The 22,604-nt window shown below is 40.3% G+C and overlaps 1 protein-coding gene across 2 annotated transcripts in view; it reads right to left on the bottom strand.

Annotated features, from left to right (window-relative positions):
• The window catches only part of RBFOX1 (RNA binding fox-1 homolog 1), a gene marked incomplete at both ends in the record, with an annotated part of 1,305,905 nt that overhangs the window by 1,196,520 nt on the left and 86,781 nt on the right, over positions 1-22,604 (bottom strand). The gene's annotated exons all lie outside the window — the stretch shown is intronic.

Here is a 22,604-nt window from a genome sequence, read left to right as displayed (position 1 = left end):
ACTGGTAGACATAAGTGTCACTGTTGACACAGGGTACCAGGTATCAAAACCAGTAACTGCTCATATATAACCAAGTGCATGAAGTTACAAAATTTATGGGCTGCAGTCTTTTTACTGCAGAATAAATAAGAAATCTCAGATTTTTGCAGCCTGGGTTTGTTGTAATTAAAGCCATCATTATAAATTGGTGACAGATGCAAAAGTTGCAAACAACCAATGCATTCACATGACACCAACTAATTTTTTTTCCTGGAAATATACCTGAAAATGTTCAAATAAAGAACGTGGTGAGAAAGAAGATCTTGTCATTGAGGTACTTCTCTCACTTCAAAAGTCTAATTAATTACTAATTCCAGCATTAATTCCCAACACAGAGCTAGTTAAGTACACCCATTTCAGCTGCCGTTCGTAGAACAGGAACAATCCTTTATCCTACTTTTTCCTTGAGCATCCACTTTATGATGAACTCACTTAAAGAACTTTTATTTTAATGCCTTTACAGAGCATGCACTGCAGTATAGCTTGCTGCCTTCATAAATTAAGAGCATGACAAGGATGCCCACTGCATGTGGGTTTGCTTTACAAGCAGCCTTCAAAGCTAGCTTTCTTCACAAAGCAGATGACCAAAAGCCTCATAGCTGGACATCTTAAAGAACTTGAAGTGCTGCTAATACCAGAATTTAACATCTTCATGCAGCTACTCAGTGAAAAATAATGACAGTAAGAAAGAAATAAAATCTCAAAGGAATACATTACTTGCAAATCTGTTAGTAACTCCAGATCAAATGCAAGATCATATTAAAATTAAAAACACATTAAAATAAAACTGTGCTAGGAATATATCACAAGAAATGAGCTACACTCTATAGAAACATCCAATGAACTTTGGAATCTGAGCTTCAGGGAAGCGAGCAGCTTTGCCAGGCCATGGCAGCTTGGGGACTGGGCAGCCATGGCCACGCACATGAAGCACACAGAGAAAAGGAAGCCTGTATACTTTTCAGTAAGTATGTTTAAGATGCATCAAGACAAAAAACTCACCAGAACAACCTTGAATGGGTTAAAAACCAAACAAAAAGCAACACAAACCCCTTGTGACAGTCAATTGTGCCCTTATGAAATCAAATAGTGCACACAGAACCTATCAGGACTGCTCTATTTCAAATGTCCAATCCTAAGAAGTGAACACTGCACCACTTAGGTGAACAAAGTAGGTGATATTTCAGTTGCAAAGCAGTCACCTATGGAGTTGTGACCATGGGGTTCATAAAGTCAGGACATCATTCCACACTCTAAAGACCTTACACATTTTCAGTAACCTGAAAGCACCATAAAGGCAGAGAATAGAGCTAATACACAGGCATCTGCAAAGCAAAACAACTGCAATGCAGTTCCTGCAGCGCAGACAGTCCCTGAGGTGGTGCCAACTCACTTCAAATGCCCCCAAGTATAGAGAGGCAGGCATCCTTCCCACCTCACACCTCTTCCTCAATTTCTCACATCCAATACTATCTACATACTCCAGAACTGAAGCTCCACATACAATATCTCTGAATTGCAAACAGTTTGATATAAATGATTTTGCCAGACTGACAGTTTTATCGTAAGAAACCACTACTAATGAAAGAAAACAGTTTCATGATAATTTGACTGGCTAAAACTGACTGCCACGTTTGTTTTAAACTTAGCACTGTGATCTGGACCAACTGACGATGTGTGTGTGAGCTTTTGGTGTAGGGAAGTCTCCAACTGCTTTATGGCCTTCACAAGTAACACTGAGGGATTTTAAGAGTTGTTTCATTTAAGGTGTTTACCACCAAGAGTTGAAAAGGTGCTACTTCTGTGCTACTTCTATACTACTTCTATACCTATACTGAATTGGGACAACATCTGGAGAAAGTAGTTATTTATTTGGGGCACCTGAGATACTTGTAAGATATTCCATGTTCAGAATCAAATGACTCATTTTATAAAAATTGAGATGATTTATAGCAAACCAAGAAAAAACCACAACAAAACAGGGCATTAAAATAAACAAATAATTCATTGGAGGATTTCAACAGCTCCAGTAAGTGCCCCTGATCAGAGTGGAAACACACTGGCCAAAGCAAAGCAGGAGTACTTCTTCACAGCATTTGGAGGCTGGGGAGGAAGGTGGGGTGGTGGGAATGGACTTTTTATTACAGAAATGTTTTCTGTAGCTTGTCATGATGATCATCATCATAGTCATTGGATCAAGAATAACTGCTGATAGCAAAACCAAATTGATTGCTTAAAAAGCTCAAAACCTTGTCTTTATTCCCTTTGGTTGGGGGTTGGGGTTTGGTTGGTTTTTTGTTTTGGTTTGGTTTTGGTTTTTTTGTTTGATTTGTTGGATTATTTTTTTTTTGGGGGGGTGGGGAAAGGTTTGTTTTTTATAAAGAGGAAATTTTTATAAAGAAGCAATTCCTGCTAAACCAAGTATCAGTATTCAGAAGAATTCTTATTCTGTACACATTCCATAAGCCACTGAATATTGCTTCAGTTGCAGCCTCCAGTAATAAATGTGCTGAATGTTTTACATTTAAAATAATGAGAATAACAAACATCTTTAGCAGACAGCACTTGATTCTAAAATATATGGGGGTGGAAATGGAAGGGAAGAGCAGTACATTTTATCTTGGTTGACAAATATTCACAAGCAGCTGCAGATCTGTGCTTAAGTGCAGCACACTGCTCACATAAAACGAGTAGAAAACAAAAATTCCTCAGCCCAGTTGTCTACGAAAATATTCCCAGTATTCCCTAGGAAATTACTGTAGACATGATGCCCTTCAGAGTGCCAGTTTCCACAGAGACAGTGCATATGGTGTGGGGAATTTTCACCAATCAACCACATCATTAAATTTCAGACATGGATAAACAGCAAGTAGCTGTACCAAACTTGCACAATTCAGAAAAACCATGTATTTTCAAGCACTCTGAATTAACTACACAGCATACACCAAGTTATCTTTTAAATTTGTAAAAATAATGTTTCTGATTAAAAGTAAGTGGAAAAAGTTATACAACATACAAACAATACTAAAATTATACCTACAAAAGGCTTTCCCTCACATCACCATGTTCAAACATGAAACCCTTCTCCAAGGGACATTCAAGTCAATAGGCAGAGTTTTCATACCTTCAGTGGGCTTTAGTCTGGGCTCAGTTAGGCAATCAAACTAGCATTTCCTATGAACTTTCCTAGAAGCTCCTGCCGAGCTTCAGGTTTCAGCCTTAACAGAAAAATAAACTAACCCTGAAGGTGTAATACCAGCTATGAGAATGCACTGAAGCAGCATTAGCTGGAGTCAGCATGGAAAAGGTTTAGAGGAGAAAGGTTTATGGATCATAAAATTAGGCAAATAAGTGAAGTAAATCATGAAATAAGGAGGTAAATAGGTGAGTATACCTGATGGTTGAGAGAAAAAATTCTGACAAAGAAGACAGTGAAAGGTAACCAAAGACCTTAATAGTTTGAGAGTGGTTTTTCAATTACTCCAGTGGCCATAGGACTGGACCCACGAGAAACCCCCAAGCAAGTGCAGGTAGGACCAAAATGAAAAGATTACAGAGACATCTCTGTTTGTGGAAACACTCAACCAAAATTTACTTTTGGTACAAGACAACCAACTAAGGGTCTGAGTTAGACTCAAAGAAGAAGTTGCTGATGGCTGCTGTATTTTTCTACTATGATGAGGATTACAAACAATCCTCTCCTCTAATGTACTTTCAACTCTGTTTGAAAAAGAAGATGGAGAATAGGCCTATGATTAACTTCATTTTAGAAGTAACATCTTGAGTCAGAAAACTTGCCTAATACAATTGAGAGCAGAGGCGTAGAGACAGCGATTTCCCATTCTGTATCATGTCCTGACAGCAGGCTGACACTCTATTTTAAAAGTACTGAACAATTTGAACGGTTTGCAGATAGCAGGGATTTAAATGTACTTTGAGCTGAGATTTGCTCATCATTTCCGCTTCATAAAAAAAAAAAAAAAAAAACAAAAAACAAAAAACCACAAAACCTGCAAATAGAAAATCCTTACTCCCCTTATAATTACAAACACACTCCTCTGGGGAGAAGGTCTAAGCTCACATGCTGGGAGCTGCAGAAAGAAACATGAAGCAGTCAGCCACATAACATCAATCATATTGGAATCTGGTTTTAGGTGTGTTCTGCAAGTAAATCTAGCTACAAAGCATAATAAAAGCATGAAACATCTCTAGCAGCAATGTGAGGAGCAGGGGATCTGCTCTAGTGATTCTTTACACCAAAGTTTATAACAAGCAAAAGGCCAAAACAGTTAATAAAAGATTAGAAACATCTACAAGGACATTACACAGGAAATAAAAAGTCATATAATAGCTATAGCTGCCTTATCACACTAACCCAAATCCACTTAATAAACTGCCTTTTCATGTACTTTTTACTCCCTGCAACTAGAAATGAGACTCTGATCGATGTCATTTTGTAGCAATAGCAAAAATACAAGTTCAACAAGAAGGGAGAGATGGGTAAATGGGACAAACAGCAGGGAACAATAGCAAAGATACTGTAACTACACCTGCCAGTACAGTTACATGTTACATTAGAAAGGATCTTGGGAAGAAAAAAAGTTTGAAACATTAAATCTTAATGACCAGATCAAACAATTGCTGTATCGACTGTAAGCTAAGCCTCATAAGAGAGAAATGCAAGTCATACCATCAGTCTCACCAAACATCTTGTTGTTCACATTCTGCACTTACTAGATTTACCTGTTGTGTGTGTATGTGAAAATAGCCCAGTAATATCAATCAATGCCAAGACAGAAACTGAGATAAAGGAACTTCCAGTTCTGTTTTTTGTGATGTATTTTTATGGTCTCTACCCCTTCCTTCCTTCTCAAGACTGCAGGTACTGCCACACAGGCAGCAGCTTATGCTATTGCTGTGACAGTCTTTGTAAGAGGAGTGCCCAATCCACCAGGTAGAAACTTGTGTTTAATCTGTAATGCTCAAGAAGTCAGGAAGCTCCCTTCACCTGAGCTACACCACTGAGCCCAAGAACTGTCACAAGACAAGTCTGCTACACCCTGTCATCCTTTCCTCAGTATCTGAGATGCCACATAAAGCAGCACCACCCAGAAGGGCAGCCAGAGACACAGGCAGTCCAAGACAAACCACGTTATTATTGTCAAAATTGTTTTTCTTTCTGCAATTGATTGTGACTTAAGGACTTCAGTTACTTCTGCTTAAAATTCAGAATAAATTGTTTGGTGTTATAGATAACACCAGATTGAGAGGAACTGCTGTTACACGAGAGAGCAGTTGGCCTTACTTGAAAGGCTTTGTCAAATGAAAGTAACCAGAACATATCAAAGAGACACATACCTCTAGTGTTAAAGTGGCTTTTGTAATGCGTGTTTTTCCTAAGATAGTCTGATGGCCAAGTATCCAAAATTGTTGCTTCTCAGGAGACTCTAACATTCTGTAGCCTTTGATTCCTTCAGATAGTCACAACCAAATGACAATTCTTCAGCACAGTGCCAACTGGATTAGGAACCGAGGATGACATTAGCATCAGTAAGCATCCCACGCTGTAGCAGCTCCCAAAGGTGCAGGAGGCTGGGAAGCATGCAGTACTGAAACAGCTACTGGCATTTTTAGAAAAGAGAAGTACTTACTTTGGTGTCCCAGTTTGAGCCACAAGCCAGAGGTTAAAGGACCTTTAAATGGTGCCTTTCCAATAAAGTGAAATGTAATGAAGAGTTGTATGGCTAAATCTCACTCTACAGCCTCATCCCAACCACCAGGGCAGGCACTTGCTGCATCTGGGGGTTGCATCACCCAGGCAGGGGCTTCACAGCTGGGCAACTCACATCAAGAGCTATTGGGTGAAGCCAGCTGAAAGATGCCAGCAATGCTGAGCAGTCCTACAACTCAGCCAGGCAAACACTTTCTCTTTGAGCGAGCAGCATTCTATTTAGAAGGGAAAGTAAGTTGCAGAGCTTTTTATAAAGCTCTTATTTAAAAAATATTCTAACAATTTTCCTGTTGTAACTAAAGAGGTGCAATTCTTTCCTGGAACCCCATTAACATGTCCAAACTATAGCATTTTAGATTACATATTAATTGACTATATAAGGAATTAAATGCTTCTTTTATGGTGATCTTTCATTGTGACACAGGCAATTATCCTTATGGATTGAAATCCATAGCTCTCAGAACTACTAGACAATTAGTGAGAATTACTACAAATTCCTGCCTAACTTGCTGTTGCAGTCATAGATCAAATGGTAAACTGACTACCTCTCCCCAGAGACTAAGATCTGCAAGTTTCTGTTTACAGTAAGTTAGCTACTAGAATGGTTTTGGAACATATATTTCCCGAGACCTGCCTTCTGAACCTTTTAGGAATTCACCTTCAGATTCAGATCTCCAGAAGCATCTGAGCAGCTCTAGAATGACTAACTCTGCATTCAATTTACGCTCTCATATCACTAATTACCTAGGCCAGACCCTTAATTTATCTAAATGTGCTCATGCATGATGGGATCTGCCCACACACTTCCAGTTCAAAAGGTGAACAAGAGTAGAATTATTTAAAATCACTAAAGCATCATCTTAAACCTTTAGAAATTTAGTGCTATTTAGCTCTTAAGTCCATTTGGATTTTCTGAAACTGTACTACAGATAAAAAAAAAAAATCTCCTAATAATTTGGAGCCTGGTCCTGCAGTCCAAAAAAGTGATCATCCAGCCTCCTTCTTTCTTTTTATTTCCATGTTTTGTTCCTATTATTTCCTTGTTTCTCATTCCTATCAGAGCTCTCACTTGTCCCTATTTTGCCTTTTTCCTTCTCTACTATTTCATTGTTTTCCTTCATATTCCACATCCCATAGATCAGGTGAGCAAAATCGCACCTCAGAGCACTGCAGAAGCTGAAAAAATAGGAAACAAGCACCAAGAATTTAGAAGCCAGTCTATGGACACTCGCTACTCATGATAGGTCAGGCCAGTAAAACTCATGTATTCAGAAGACACAAAAACACAACCTCAGAAGATTAGGAGAAACATTTTAAAGCAAAACCAGCAAAGAGAAAATGGGGGAGGCGCGGGTGGGAGGCAGGACTCTGTGGCATTGTGTCAGACCTGCTCCCCCTCCCTGCTGCCTGCAACCTACACCTGGTCCAGCAACACGGGCCGGGCGGCGCAGCTCTGACCGTGCCCTGCAGAGGGCGCAGCTGCTCCGCCAGAGCCTCGGCGGCGCGATCGCAGCGAGCGGCACTCGGGAACGCGGGTTTATTGATGATCCCAGCTCCGCTCGCGAAAAGACAAACCGTGGTACAGTTTCTGCCAGCTCTACCCGTGCCAGCATTCAGAGCTGTATTTTCTAGAGGCAACCTCCTACCATAAGCCTATTTTGTTCAGTGCCACCTTGCAATTTTATGAGACAATCATTTAAAAACTGACAGATTGTTCAACACACTGTGAAGTCAGAAGCTTTTCCCTTCATGTCACTGTTCATAAAGAGCAGAGCGCTCAACTAGAAATCCATTTAGAGACAATTCTGTGAACACATTATTACTACTTTCTTCTCCACGTAGAGATTTCACTTCTCTTTTTCAAGACTTTTACATGGCAATTTTCTTTTCCCCTAAGGAACACATAGGCTCCTGGGGTTTTACTTACCCATAAAGCTACCCTGTGATGACATGATTTCTTTCATAGCCTTCACTGTATTACAGACAGAACAGTATTCCGCCAGTATAGAGGGGGGATTTACCCTTCAGCTCAAAGGGCTTCACTCCAAGATCAACGGTTTCTGGACTAAAATTTTGGGGAAATGTGTGCTTAGCAACACCAGCAACATCTTTAAAGGCTCAATAGACCTGAAGATACCCTAAATTCTAGTCTTAAGATAGTTCAAGAATACATGACACTGTATAAGGAAAATAGGAGGGAAGAAGGGATATGCAGGGGTGAAAAAAAGAATTAAATTGAACAAGGTGTTTGGAAAGAAAATCATTAGGAGAGATCAGAAGGCACAACACAACTGAGAGTTAAGCTTCAGGATGTGTGTATTCCAAGAGGATTTTGTATTCCAGACGCAATCTTCTAGACCTGCATATTTGAATTCTGCACTAGCCCAACATAAACAGCAATGCTGTGCTGCATTCAAGGGTGAATTAAAGAGCAAAGATTGTCCTGGTATGTTAACAAACTAATGACATCATATGCTGCTGTCATCAGTCTAGCAGATACATACAGCCATGCAGAGCCACTTGTGGTTAACTCCAAAGAGGGAAGACCCCAGCTTGGGAGGTACAGCGCCAGCCTGAGTGGCTCAGTTGAAGAGCAGAAGTGAAATCATTTCAGTCACTGAACATCCATCTATTCCATCCTTCAGAGGGATGTGCTGCTCTTGGCCAGCTCACCCTTCCCTTTGGCACAGGCCACATGGGACATCCATCATATAGCTGATTTCAAGCATTTGTAAGAACAGCTTTGTATTCTAGGAAGCTCTTCCTTGTGTTTCACTGGATGCCAGCTACACTGCACTTAATCCATCACATTTGTAGCCATCTACTGCCAAGAAGCAAATATTCATTGAGTATTTTATAGCTATTGCATTTTGCAGAGACAAACTGTGACTACCTAGATCAGAATAAATAATAGCAACAAAGACTTCAGTGATTTGATTTGCTTAAGCACATCCAAACTGTTTCACTTTGGAAATAAGACAAGACATGAATACAAGGCACACGCCCATCCTTTACACTGCAAGAATCTACCTTTATGTAGCCTACTTTCTTGCTTCAATATAAACCATACAAGTCACTGAGGTGGCACTGTTCATCTCTGTCATTTAAATTGTTTTCTCTTATTGTAATAAAGTCAGAAGAATAAACTGGTTGGATTATCAATAGAACTCCACTGTGAAAATAATTGAGTGGTACACTGAATCAAAAGGTCTGGAATAGAACAGGGATGGCTATTAGAAACAAAGTGAAAAAACTCAATGAAAATTGCATTTCACAGACAATCTGGTTGGTTACTTAGAACACAGAATTTGAGCAGGTGTATTTCTAACCAGTGCAAGTCTATCTTAATGAGTTTTATTGCAGTTCTATAAGTTGTATAGCTCTCACTTGAGATCTACACATAATTTGAACAGTTACCTTCTCTTTCCCAATTCAACAAGTACTCAGCATTTCAAGGTACCACTTTTTACAAGGTTGATACTTTGTTAATTAAACAAATTCTATCATTTCTACTGACAAGTGGGGTAATCTTTGACACTGCTGTAACTATTATGCAGATGAACACCAGATTCCAAGGTAATCAAGAACACCACAGCTAAAATTGAGATATGGAATTCCTAAGGATTTACAACTGCAGAACCGCATACAGTAGCCACAATTCTTAGATCCATAGAATAACTGGAATGTCTGTAGCAGGACGTGCAGAGAAGCAAACTGCTGAAAGACAAATGGGTACTAGTGAAAGGCTGGTGCTGTGAGGAACGGAAGAAGACAAATTCATAAGGACTGTGTTGAGTCAGTAACAAACTGTATTTTTACTACCTTTCATCCATGGTAACTCTCCCAGACAAAAAGGGCACACAGATCTTATAACTCTGTTCTTCAACTGTTCTGTACTCCTGAGACCTCAGATGAAGTCAGGTCACTGGAGCCGTTTGCCTTAGTCCATGAGGAATGGGTTAGGGACCAGTTGAGCAATCTGGACATCCATAAATCCTTGGGTCCAGATGGGATGCACCCACGGGTGCTGAGGGAACTGGCGGAAGTCATTGCTAGACCACTCTCCATCATCTTTACCAAGTCTTGGGAAACGGGAGAGGTGCCTGAGGACTGGAGGAAAGCAAATGTCACTCCAGTCTTCAAAAAAGGCAAGAAGGAGGACCCGGGTAACTATAGACCGGTCAGCCTCACCTCCATCCCTGGGAAAGTGATGGAACTCCTTATCCTTGATGCCATCTTAAGGCATGTCAAGGATAAGAGGGTTATGAGGGGCAGTCAACATGGCTTTACCAAGGGGAAGTCATGCTTGACCAACCTCCTAGCCTTTTATGAGGAAATAACATTGTGGATGGATGATGGCAGAGCAGTGGATGTGGTCTACCTTGACTTCAGCAAAGCATTTGACACAGTCTCCCACAGCATCCTCATAGCTAAATTGAGGAAGTGTGGCCTGGATGATCAGGTAGTGAGATGGACTGCGAACTGGCTGAAGGACAGAAGCCAGAGAGTTGTAGTCTATGGGGCGGAGTCCAGTTGGAGGCCTGTATCTAGTGGAGTGCCTCAAGGGTCAGTATTGGGACCAGTATTATTTAATATATTCATCAATGATTTAGATGAGGGAATTGAGTGTACTGTCAGCAAGTTTGCTGATGACACTAAGCTGGGAGGAGTGGCTGACACGCCAGAAGGCTGTGCTGCCATCCAGCGAGACCTGGACAGGCTGGAGAGTTGGGCAGGGAGAAACTTGATGAAATATAACAAGGGAAAGTGTAGAGTCCTGCATCTGGGCAGGAACAACCCCAGGTTCCAGTATAGGTTGGGGAACGACCTGTTAGAGAGTAGTGTAGGGGAGAGGGACCTGGGGGTCCTAGTGGACAGCAGGATGACCATGAGCCAACACTGTGCCCTTGTGGCCAAGAAGGCCAATGGCATCCTGGGGTGTATTAGAAGGGGGGTGGTCAGTAGGTCGAGAGAGGTCCTCCTTCCCCTCTACTCTGCCCTGGTGAGACCGCATCTGGAATATTGTGTCCAGTTCTGGGCCCCTCAGCTCAAGAAGGACAGCGACCTGCTGGAGAGAGTCCAGCGCAGGGCGACAAAGATGATTAAGGGAGTGGAGCATCTCCCTTATGAGGAAAGGCTGAGGGAGCTGGGTCTCTATAGTTTGGAGAAGAGGAGACTGCGGGGGGACCTTATTAGTGTATATAAATATATAAAGGGGAAGTGTCATGAGGATGGAGCCAGGCTCTTCTCAATGGCAAACTATGATAAGACAAGGGGTAATGGGTATAAACTGGAACACAAGAGGTTCCACTTAAACTTGAGAAGAAACTTCTTCTCAGTGAGGGTGACAGAACACTGGAACAGGCTGCCCAGGGGGGTTGTGGAGTCTCCTTCTCTGGAGACATTCAAAACCCGCCTGGACACATTCCTGTGTAACCTTATCTAGGTGTTCCTGCTCCGGCAGGGGGATTGGACTAGATGATCTTTTGAGGTCCCTTCCAATCTCTAACATACTGTGATACTGTGATACTGTGAACTATTTCAGTAACTTAGACAGCGGACTCAAAGCAATTCTTACATACAAAAAGACAACCACTGTAAAGACTCATTGCTTCTAGAAGCATACAGTTGTATCAGCTCTTGGTCACATACCTTTTACAAAAATTAAATACAGCTCTATTCATGAAACCACAAAAATTTGTCTACTACATGCAGCAACCATAGGCAGCATAAGGGAATAAAAAGTGGACCCACAAGCACCAGAAGTGCTAGATCATTGCATCAAATGAGACTTCAGAATTGGCACCACTTACTACTGGGACAGACCACAGGAACCATGGTCACAGTTTACAAAATATTAGAAGCACTGGATGAAATAGTTTGACATAGTGTGCAAAAAATCCTTAACAGTTTTACAGATCTCAGCAAGGATAAAAGGTGACAAGGAAAAATAGTGGAATCTTTATTCAAGTCCTGATGTGGATCCAGATTTTTATTTAGAAATACTAAAATACTTTCATTCCAGACATTCTGTCTGTATTACCAATTCTAACAGCTCATAAAAGGAGCATTCATTATCAATTATTACAGAGTTAGAGCTGCATTTTATCTATAAACTGTGTGACAAGAAATATTTTCTTCATAATGGCAAGAATGTAATCTTTTGTAGCCCTTATCCCACCAGCAACAGAGCGCTTTGATCTCTAAAACTGAAAAAAGTAAGAGCAAGAAAGATGTTAAGAATAGAACTGTTCTTAACCAGAATTCTTCAGTTAAATAGTTCATTTTGGGTGAATAATTAAACCCTCCACAGTAATGAATGTTGTTTTTTCAACTCTTTAAGAATTTGAAGTCAGATAACAGAACCTGATGACTTCATTTTCTCAGTCCCCAATATGGAGAATGAACGCTCTTAAAGCGCAAGCTGTTTTTTCTTTCAGTATACTGTACATCTTACGTGCCCAGGAAAAGCAACTATCACCTCTGTGCCTCAATTCCTCATTACAGGAAAAACTAAGATACATACAAGTGTATGTTTCTATTTTTATATATATAAATACATACAAAAGCATGAAAGCCAATCTAACTTATGGATGGAAGTGTTTTTACACTAGTTAAATCACTAACTAGTCTTGGTAAAACAGTCACAGGTTGCAACTTGGGAAATTCCAACTGGACGCAAGAAAGAAAAAAAGCTTTCCAATAAGAGTGACTTAACACTGGAACAGGTTTTCCAGAGGGGTTCTGGAATCTCTATCACTGGGATACCCATTGGACTGAAAATTGATCAGACAAGGCCTTGACAACTTCCTCTAACTTTGAATTAGCCGCACTTTATTCAACTATTGTACCTGATGATACTCATATTTCTTACAGTCTGAATCTGTGGTGCCATTTTACCTTGAATGTCAACGGCTCTCAGTCATGGAAGCACTGTGGAAAAAAGTTTATGCAAACTTAGTTGGTAATACCTAACAAATGTAGGTTAAAGCCCATAAATCTAAATACACAATAATTTAGCCTGGCACTTAGTGTGACAATCTGCTCTACTGCAATGAGCAGGCTAGGCAAGCTCAATGGGGCTTGGAAGTTTATGATACACAATAGTTCAGCTCATCCAATAAGCTATTCCTGGTTCTCCCAATTTTAGTTTTAGCCTTTGCGTATTTGATAAAGGTTTATAAGTTTCAACAACAAGTGAAACAGAGAAAACCAGAGTCAGCTTAAACTGTCAGGGCTTTAACATACTAAGGAAACACTATAATTACTTTCAAATCACTTCTCTGGATTATAAAGGCTTTTGATGGCTTCAGCCAAACCTTGCACAGATTCCAACTCAGCACTGGGCCTTCCACAGAGCCACCCAGTGCTGGACAGCCTTGGGGGCTCCAAGGCATTTGCCAGCTTTTCACAGAATTGCAATCCCTATGTTCCAGTGTGTCCTGGTTTCAGACACAATGCCAGAATTCACCAGGTCAGTAAGATTCAAAACTGTTTCTCTGTTAAATAAAAGCAGTCTCTCTCAGGCTGAAATGAGTGATTAGGTGCAAGCGGATGTTTCTCCAAGGAGAAAATTCACTAAATACAACCCACTTCGGTTCTGCATTTTGTGGCATTACCAACAGAGAAATCCAATGAGAAACTCAAGAGGCAGTTTCCTTTGTGCAAGTCACACAGGGCTGATCACTGCATCCCCAGATGTAACATTTAGCAACAACTAGAACTGCAGATACAGAGACTTCCAAAGTTAAACAGCAAACATCATCTTCAGCTCCTGTTAGTCTCAATGCAAACTGTGATTAATTGATGAAGAATTTCTGAAATAGCATTCTTCTCTTGAAATTTCACACATAAATAGCAATTGAACTTCTTCATGAGGACCTAGAGGCTGCTATGACAAGGTCAGCCATATTCCACAGCATTTTTCATGCCTTCCAGACCTGCAGAATTTATAATACAGGAAAGTGCTCAAATAAGATTTAATCTCTTGGAATAATTGTTCTCTAACTATAATTTTATAATATTAAGTTTAAAATATTAATACAAACATAATACTGATGTGCGGCACTCCATAGAGCTCCAATGCAAATGTTTAAACACTACTTCCATGTCTGCTCTGCTGCCTGCTGTCTCCCTCCACAGTTTCCAATGTTTTCACTTGAGTTTATCTAGCTAGGACCTCAGCTGCATCATCCAGAGCTTGCTGACTCTCAAAGCTGTGTGTGTGCTGCCAATGACTTCAGAATGATTTGTACTTGGTCAGGCACATCTGCTCCCCAGTTTCCACCTGCAGCTGCTCAGGAGACTCTTACTCCATTCCAATCCAGGCCTGTGAAAGATGTCACCCAGCTTTGAAATCTTCCGTGAGAAAGTGGTTTACTCCAGTGTAATCTCACCAGTGCATCATGCATTGAAGTCTGGCTTGTGGGATGCACAAGAAGTCAGGACAACCATGACAGCAGCTGTCTGCCAAGCATCCAAATGCCTCCTGTGCCTCGAGGCAAGTCTGCTGCTATTTGCACAGGGAAGGGGAAACGGGAGAATGGCAGATAAAAACTGCTCAGAAAGAGGAAGTGGAATTTCTTGCTCCTTGCAAACAGCAGTTGCTGTCTGGGGATAGGGAGGAGGCTGTTAATGTTGGGCCTAGAACATAGACCTGGACATGGCTTAACAGCTCTGGCTTACCAGCCTGGAGATGCCCAGGCTTCCTCTGCTCCCTCTTAAACCCCTTCTCAAGGCCACAGTCTCCACCTTCCTCTTTACTCATCTCCATCTGGTATCAATGTTCATGTTCCAGTTTTGGACACAAATGATGAACTTCCGATCGCTGTATTATATTGTCAGTCATCTTTCACATAGCACAATCTGTGAGGGTATGTCTGGATGCCAAGGAACATACATAGCATGTACTTTTAGGATTTGGATAGGAAGCTATAGGAAAAGATGTCAGACAGCTAGGAGTCTAAGTGCTAAGATCTGGCTAACTTGAACACTAAAGTCTGCATCACTCATTACATATTCCTAAATTTCCTCTGCTAATGCCACTTGCCATTTTATCATGTTTTCCTATGTGAATTGGGCAGTGCTGTGCCTGACTGCCTTCCTTATACATCCTTAAGCCTCACAAAAGTGCCTGGGATCTCAAATGTAAACTCAAGACTACCCTTCCAGGTGCCTTTTGAAAATCAAATATAATTTCACTCATATGCAAGCCACACTACCGCACACAAAACTTATACAAATGAGAAAATACAAAACTAATGTAAAGCTTGCTGCTATTGCTACATCACAGATACCACCTGAGTGAGCTCCAGGACTGGGGACTCACGTCTACAACAACAGGAATGGGCATTTATTTTAGTGCTTTCTCACTCCTTGAAAGAAGCAAAGAGCACATAAACAGATCTAAGCAGAAGGCCACTACAAGCTCTCACAGCATGTATGTCTTGAGAACACTGGAAATTTCAAATCTTTTGTTAATTGCAGGTGTGACTGATCAGACATAGCGAAAAGGCAAAGCCTGACATTTGATATGATTTCCTAGACCAAAACAAAGCCCATCACTAAAATAAAATCCATGCCAAACTAACAATGAAAAGGCAGCATGTGTAGCACAGCAGGGCTGGAAACCAACTTAAGTAAGTGGCCCATGACTGCAACTTGGTGGTATGAGCAACACTGAGAAACGTCTGTGACAGAGGCTTCGAGGCTAAACCCAGGTCACGGGAGAGAGACATACAGAACAGGGGAGAACTCACTGAAAAAGTGAAAATCAGCTTATACAGTGAGAAAAACTTGAGGAATCTACCTCTGTGAACCATTCCTGTACTTCCACATTTTTTCTTAGTTATGTCCCTTTCAAAGCTATATAGAACCATAGAATCAACTAGGTTGGAAAAGACAGTTAAGATCAAGTCCAACCATTACCATTATGCAAGAATAATACCCCAAAAACCCAACCTCTGTAACGAAGGTTAAATGTAGTCATTGCCTTTAGTAAAGGCTGATATATCTCACTTATTGGGGTATTCTACTTCTGAAAAAAGTGTTTGCTCATTAGGAAAAATGGGCTTTTGCCCATGCATGCTGACCACCCATGGCTACACTCAGTCTGGCTAATACTGTATAAATATCAACCTAATCATAGCAAAGGTAAAAGTTGCTAATGAAAACAGAATCATGTTACCTCACCAAAAAAAACCCACAAGGTATGGGTACTGCAGACTCCTGAGGCATGCAAGCAACAGAGTGGTAACTCATTACATACACATGGATGTACACACATTTTAGCTATTACACAAGTAAATACAGCAATAATATAAGAAATGTTGAAGCTATGACTACACAACTACACCTGCCATATTTACACCAAATGTTAAAGAGGAAAAACAGACTAGAAATTAAACTGAGAAGCTAGAAGGATAACTGACAAGCAAAAGAAGTGTCAGAAAGTTTTCAGACCTAGTGGGGGAAACTGTACTGAAAGCCAGACTTTATAGTGAGAGAAGCACTGCCAGAAAGCACTGCATGGCAGCAGTTACTAGAGATGCAAAGAGGGGAATATCCTAAAAACCCCAAAGGAGTCTGGAGTTGTGACTGAATAAGCTCACAGTGACCATACTCAGCAGGTAGAGGGAAGAGACTACAATTGTAGCCGTTACCTTGAAGCTCTGCGTGGACAACATCAGATCCTCATAGCATGCTGCCAGTCAAAATCACAGTGCCTGTAAGTTACTTTACCCTCTAGTAATTCAGCAGCTCCTTTCCACCATTTCAAGCTGTTTACCAGGACTCAAGCTGCCTAATTGCCATCCTAATTTACATCTACTTTGAAAACTGCTTTACTGTACTTAGACTATATTTAATAATTTGTCATTAAAACTTTAATTACCAGTCTTAATATGGAAAATCTCACAGATGCCAATAATTTAAGCAGGAGAAATAGTAACCACATCTGTTAGCGCAGTCACACCGCGTGGTGTATCAGCTGGAGGGCCTGTGAAGACTGGTACATCTCTAGTTTTGCTCCCAGTGTGATGAACTGACAGAAGCATGTGTTGAGTACACATTTTCTGCTGTTAGTCTCAGAGCCAAGTAAATTAACTAGACTATTTGTCAGGCTCTTAACTATTTGCATTGCTGACAAGGAGAGAGCATTCATCAGTAAGTAACAATGCAATCTAGTTACTGTTTCAGGAGGAAAATATATCAGAGAAACAGAAAGGTAGAAGCATGACTGGCAGCTGCCATATATACAAGATCTTTATTTTCAACTCTTTTTGTATTACCCTGAGCAGAGCTCAGAAATTTCCATTTTGGCCTTTGGGCATTTTTTTTCTAGTAACTATGATTACTTCAGATTTAAGAACCTCAGAAAGAAAAAAATTCCAACCATAGCCAGGCATCTCAAATTTGCTGTGGTTGTTTTTTTTCCCCATTAGCACTACCCTTTGTTTATTGAGGGTAGGAATTCATTTAGATTGCACTTGGGGCCCTCTTCATAAAGGAGCAATTATCATTACATTGCAGTAATTTAAATTAGTATGCAATAAAGCACTTCATCCTATCTATGAGTCATCACATTTTCTCACAAGTGATCCACAATGGGCAGCTACCATTACGCATGAAAGGAGTGCGCCACTCCAAAATCCAGTGCAGTCAGCAGGAAAAAAAGCACGAGCTACACTGAACACATTAAGTGTACAAATAAAAAGAGAAAAAATAGAAAATGAGAGTGTGGCAGCATATTGCTGTCGTAGATTCTTGCAAGTCCTGCAATTTTCTTAGGTACTCACTAAAACAATACTGCAGAGCAATCACTGCATTAAACAAATACAAGCAAAAATGTTTTTAAGCTTAGCTCACCTCTCAGCTTAGGAAACCTTTTCGCTAAGCTCTAAAATTCAGGCTGAAGACTAGAGCAGTAATTTATTAAGATCTTTTTCTTTTTACTGAAGATAGGTATCTTGCAATCACTACATAACAGGTTTTCTTTCAAGCTGCAGGCCAAGAAGAGCAATTGTCTTTGCAAAACTGAGGCATGTCATTTCACTTGGAGTTCCAAAACCCAAGTTTTGGAGATACAGATCCCCTCTGATATTTGAATATTTTGATTTTAATTGAGAAGATGCCCTCCCAAATCATAATAAACAAATCATACCAGAAAAACATTACAAAACAGCAACAGAGAAAGCCTATTATGTTTCACCATTTCTTGAAAGAACAATAGCTACAAGATCAATCTTGCAACAAAATGCATGATTTCCATTAATAAAATCTCGGTATACAATTTTCAGGGTTTCCCTGGGGACCTGAATACCCAGTTTCACAGCTTATTCATATTACTTACAGATTACTCATTTTACCATTGGTGGAAAAAATATTCCAGCACAAAAGCACAAGGGAACCCATGTTAGTGATAGAAACGATAGACAATGGAAAAGAGAGCATTCTTTCAGTGCTTTTTACACCACAGCTGATACAATACCCATCCAATTAGCTCAAGGAGTCATTGAGGTTAAGTGGCTTTAACCAATGACATTTATTGGGTATTTATTCTCACCCTATACAACTAAGACCAGGCTTCCATTGAACATCTTGGCAATTAGGTGAATGAATAACCATCTTGAAAGTACAGGACCACACACAGTAGTACTCTTGCTAACAATAATTCCTCATGCTGCCAGCCATAGGTGACTCCTAATGTTGGTTTTCTCTACCACTTCTGTAAAGCTTTTCTACTTTGCACAACACGTAAATCAGAAGGGAATAAGAAAACCATCCCATAGCCAAATGACAAATTCACTGAGAGGAATGAGACCATTATAAAGGGTGGAAGGAACAGTCATTGCTACTATGCTTTAGTGCTTTCTATTCAATAATTACTGGATCAGGGACTTAACTTTTGTCTGGTTTAATAAATATTTCATTATCTTACAGTGTTTAATTTTTCACTCTTCTGAGCAGCCACGGTTGGAAACTGGTTGGACTGAGGTCCTCTCATTACTATTCCATGTGGCATGACAGCAAGAGCCTGGCAGCCTCATCCATGCTTTCCTCCCCCAGTCCACAGCACCCAGCTTCGATTGTGTAGATCAAAAAGTCTCATGGAGCAGGATATAAGCTCATATCTGGTCTCCACCTGATCACCAAGCAAGGTCTGTATGAGTGAGGCATTATAGACCCTATCTATAGACAGAGAACACAGAAGTCAACTATTCATACAAGCCTATGTTATCAGATGGGATAACATAAGCCAGCTGTGTTCCTAGCTAGTACAGGGCTGTTTCCCAAGTTGGAAACAGTTCTACAGAAGGAATTGAACAGGGACTGTAAAGCAGAAAGGAACTGAAAGCAGGTTGTAAAGCAGAAATCACTCTCATATTCACCTCCATATTAACCTCAAGGTTAATCCAAGCCTGTGTATGAATTGAAAAAAGCATGCTACAGGAATAGGGCACTGCTAACCTACAATACAGGCAGCCATATCTGCCTTTATGAGTTCAACAGGCTCACTCATCTCACAGTTTATGCAATTTCTCTGATAAATAGATCTAGGGTTTGCCACTTGGGCTCTGTACATAGTAGTAACTCCATGAAAAAAGAACCTGCTAGGTAGAAGTATTCTGAAGATCCCATTCTTTCAGTTGCCACTACAGATTTCACTGTTTAAGTGGTCTCCATTGAGTTCACGGATTGCCCAGATACTCCAATAACTTGCTTTCAATCTCATTATCCAAGTAATTTCTATACATAATAAAAAGCTTTAGTCTTGACACTAATTCTTGCAAAATTTTACATCAGTATCAATTTTACTTCCTAGATTTTAATTGAAGAGAGTATATTTTGTCACAAGGGAAATAAAACATTAGTTCTATCCAACAGCCTTGTGGCATCATTAGAAATTACATTAGTTCCTCATTAAGCAACAATAATAGAGTTGGGATCAATAAAAAAATACGTTTACGTTGCCCTAAGGTGTTGAATAGTTTGGTTCAATTACATACTCATGGGCCAAATATTTCAAGACTTAGTACTAAACCCCAAACTTTTGTGCAATGCTTAAGAAATGTCTTTTTATTGTCAAGTAACATAGATTTGAATTGTAATGAAATAAAGACACATGCTGAGAAAGTAGGGGCTGTTCAGCCAAAACAAGAAAAGGCTGCGTAAAGGCCTCATAGAAGCCTTCCAGTATCTGAAATGGGTCTACAAGGATGCTGGAGAGGGACTCTTCATCAGGGACTGTAGTGACAGGACAAGGGGTAACAGGTTTAAATTGAGACAGGGGAAGTTCAGGTTGGATATATGGAAAAAGTTCTTTACTGTGAGGGTAGTGAGGCATTGGAAAAGGCTGCCCAAAGAAGTGGTAAATGCTCCATCCCTGTCAGTGTTCAAGGCCAGGTTGGACAGAGCCCTGGGTGACATGGTCTAGTAGGAGGTGTCCCTGTCAACGGCAGGGGGGTTGGTACTAGATGACCTTAAGGTCCTTTCCAACCTGAACCATTCTAGGATTCTATGAGCAGCATTTCTAAGCACCTTAATACTTCAGTTTAGGAGACTGTAGCCCATGCAAATTTGAGAAGTCACACACACATTATCATGGTCAAAGTTATACATCTGTGGACAAAATTATAAATCAGACTAGGGATTAACTTTTGACCTGGAACCACCAGCAGTAATAATAATGCTCATTGTCCTGTGTATTCCTGGGCTAAGTACCTAAACTTGAAACCTATCTTCAATAACAATAATAAACCAAATAGATAACATAATTCTTTTCACACATTCTTTACTGGAATCTCTACTATTTATGGTCAAAGCCTCCACTTTATTTTCTGTTCTTGGCCTATCTACACTCTGAACTCTAATAGCAAAGTAAGATCCACAATAACTTCCCACTGCTGGCCCCCTAGTCCTGGGAGCATCCAGCTTTGGACTTACACACCTCTTGTACACAAGTTTCCTAAGAGTCCCTGCTGATATACAGCAGTGTTCAGTTCTTGATTATGAAATGGGCATTTACACAATCAAGGCAGACCTTTCAATCACTTCTTTTCAACTGAATGAAAAGTTTTGAAAATATGATATAACTTACCATCTTCTTACTTGAATACATGCATTTAGGAAAGCAACTGCCCAAGAAGAATGCAAGAAGGCACCTGACTTCTTCCTCTCCCCAAGTCCTTGTTTGGATTTATTGCTCACTTCCATGACAACTTGTAACCCCGTCTAAGCCTACCTCCAAGAAAGACAGATATCATCCTTGAAGCCCTAGGATTCACAGCATCATACAAAGTGACAGCTATTGAGATTGTAACTATTTTCTGCTATATCTATGCTGATGTTTCCTTGCACAACCATAAAACATCTCCTCTACTAGCATGCACATGCATCCCACTGCAGGATTCCTCATCAACTGGGAATCTAGATTCCTCAGCAGCCTCTTTGTAGGTGCTCAGCAAACCCCATGAGGAATAAGCCACTCTATTTCAAGGTGCAGGAGAAATCTCTCTTCAACAGGAACAGCTTTCACCAACATAACACACAAGGTTAAGAAGAAATGGAAACAGCAATCCAACGTTCAGAGTCACATGGCAGCAAGTTCAATCCTGCCTTTTAACTCAAGGAAGTAGGCAAGAGTGTGCTAACTGAAAGAATCAGTCACTTCCTTTCCACGGCTGCCAAAGAAGAAAAGAAAGTGCACATTTTTCTGTTTACAAATTTGCAACACTTAGAGCAACCCTCCTGCAGTTATTCTGTAGTAGACTGTGGAATGTTTAAACAGCTCAGCTTCATTTTGACATCCAATAAATCTCATCAGCAGTTTACTGCTTCGCATACCACAAAGCAACAGATGTCAAATTATGTGCATCTACATTTTCCATCTCTTCCTCTTGACCTACATTATTTCAAATGATCAATTACATTTCATCTATCTGTCCTGAAGCTGTCTCACGCTCATATATAACCCTCCAAATCTGACTAACAGACATGCAGAGATGCAGATACACAAGTGACATTAGCTTTAATATAGAGGAGGCTACTGTCCTTGTGACTGCATTTGATATCAAATACTGCAAGTAGCTCTTATTTTGAGCAAGGCTCAAAAGATTACATTTCTTCAGTGGATCAAAGAAAAATGCTTTTCCAAATGATTATTCAATCTCTGAACTCTAATTACCAGTATTGGACTTAAAAGGACAAAACAATTATGTCCTAGGATTCTTCAACAACTGTATTCATAAACACAGTAGTCCCTACTGCTAGAATTTAAAAGCTTCAGATATGTTGAGACCTTTTTCAAGTAGAGGTGGAACAAAGGTTTTCAGATATCTTAACAGAGGACTGACCTACAGACCAAGCATCTACTTATCTCTCACTTAACAATTCAGATATTAAAAATCAACTATTGTTATCAAAATGCCATTAATCTGGCTTCTTTCAGTGAAGCCAATCCTTAAGTATCCATAGAGATCTGGGATATATGAAACATACTAAAATGCCATGTTTCCATCAAGCTTGCTACCTACTCCCACACACACACTTTCACTCAGTACCACCATGTTGCAACACAGAACCTTCAAAACATTTGTTGAAAAAAAACATAAGCTCCATTCTGACGATTCTTTTTGTGCTCAGAAACCTGACTGAGAACATGGTGTCATCACTGTTCAAACACATGGCAAGAGACAGCCCATGGTCTGATGAGTTTATAATCTAACTAGACATGGCAAACCAAGTGTGAGGAAGTGACTTGCTCAAGGACGCAGAGCACATCATCATCAGAAAAGCAAAGAGAATCCAGGCCTTCTGTCAGCTTAGTGCCTTACTC

The sequence above is a fragment of the Psittacula echo genome, assembly GCF_963264785.1.
Source record: "Psittacula echo genome assembly, chromosome: 5".
Classification (NCBI taxonomy): Eukaryota; Metazoa; Chordata; class Aves; order Psittaciformes; family Psittacidae; genus Psittacula; species Psittacula echo.
The sequence above is the reverse complement of the archived record's forward strand: the minus strand, read 5'-3'. Positions and strand labels throughout refer to the sequence as shown.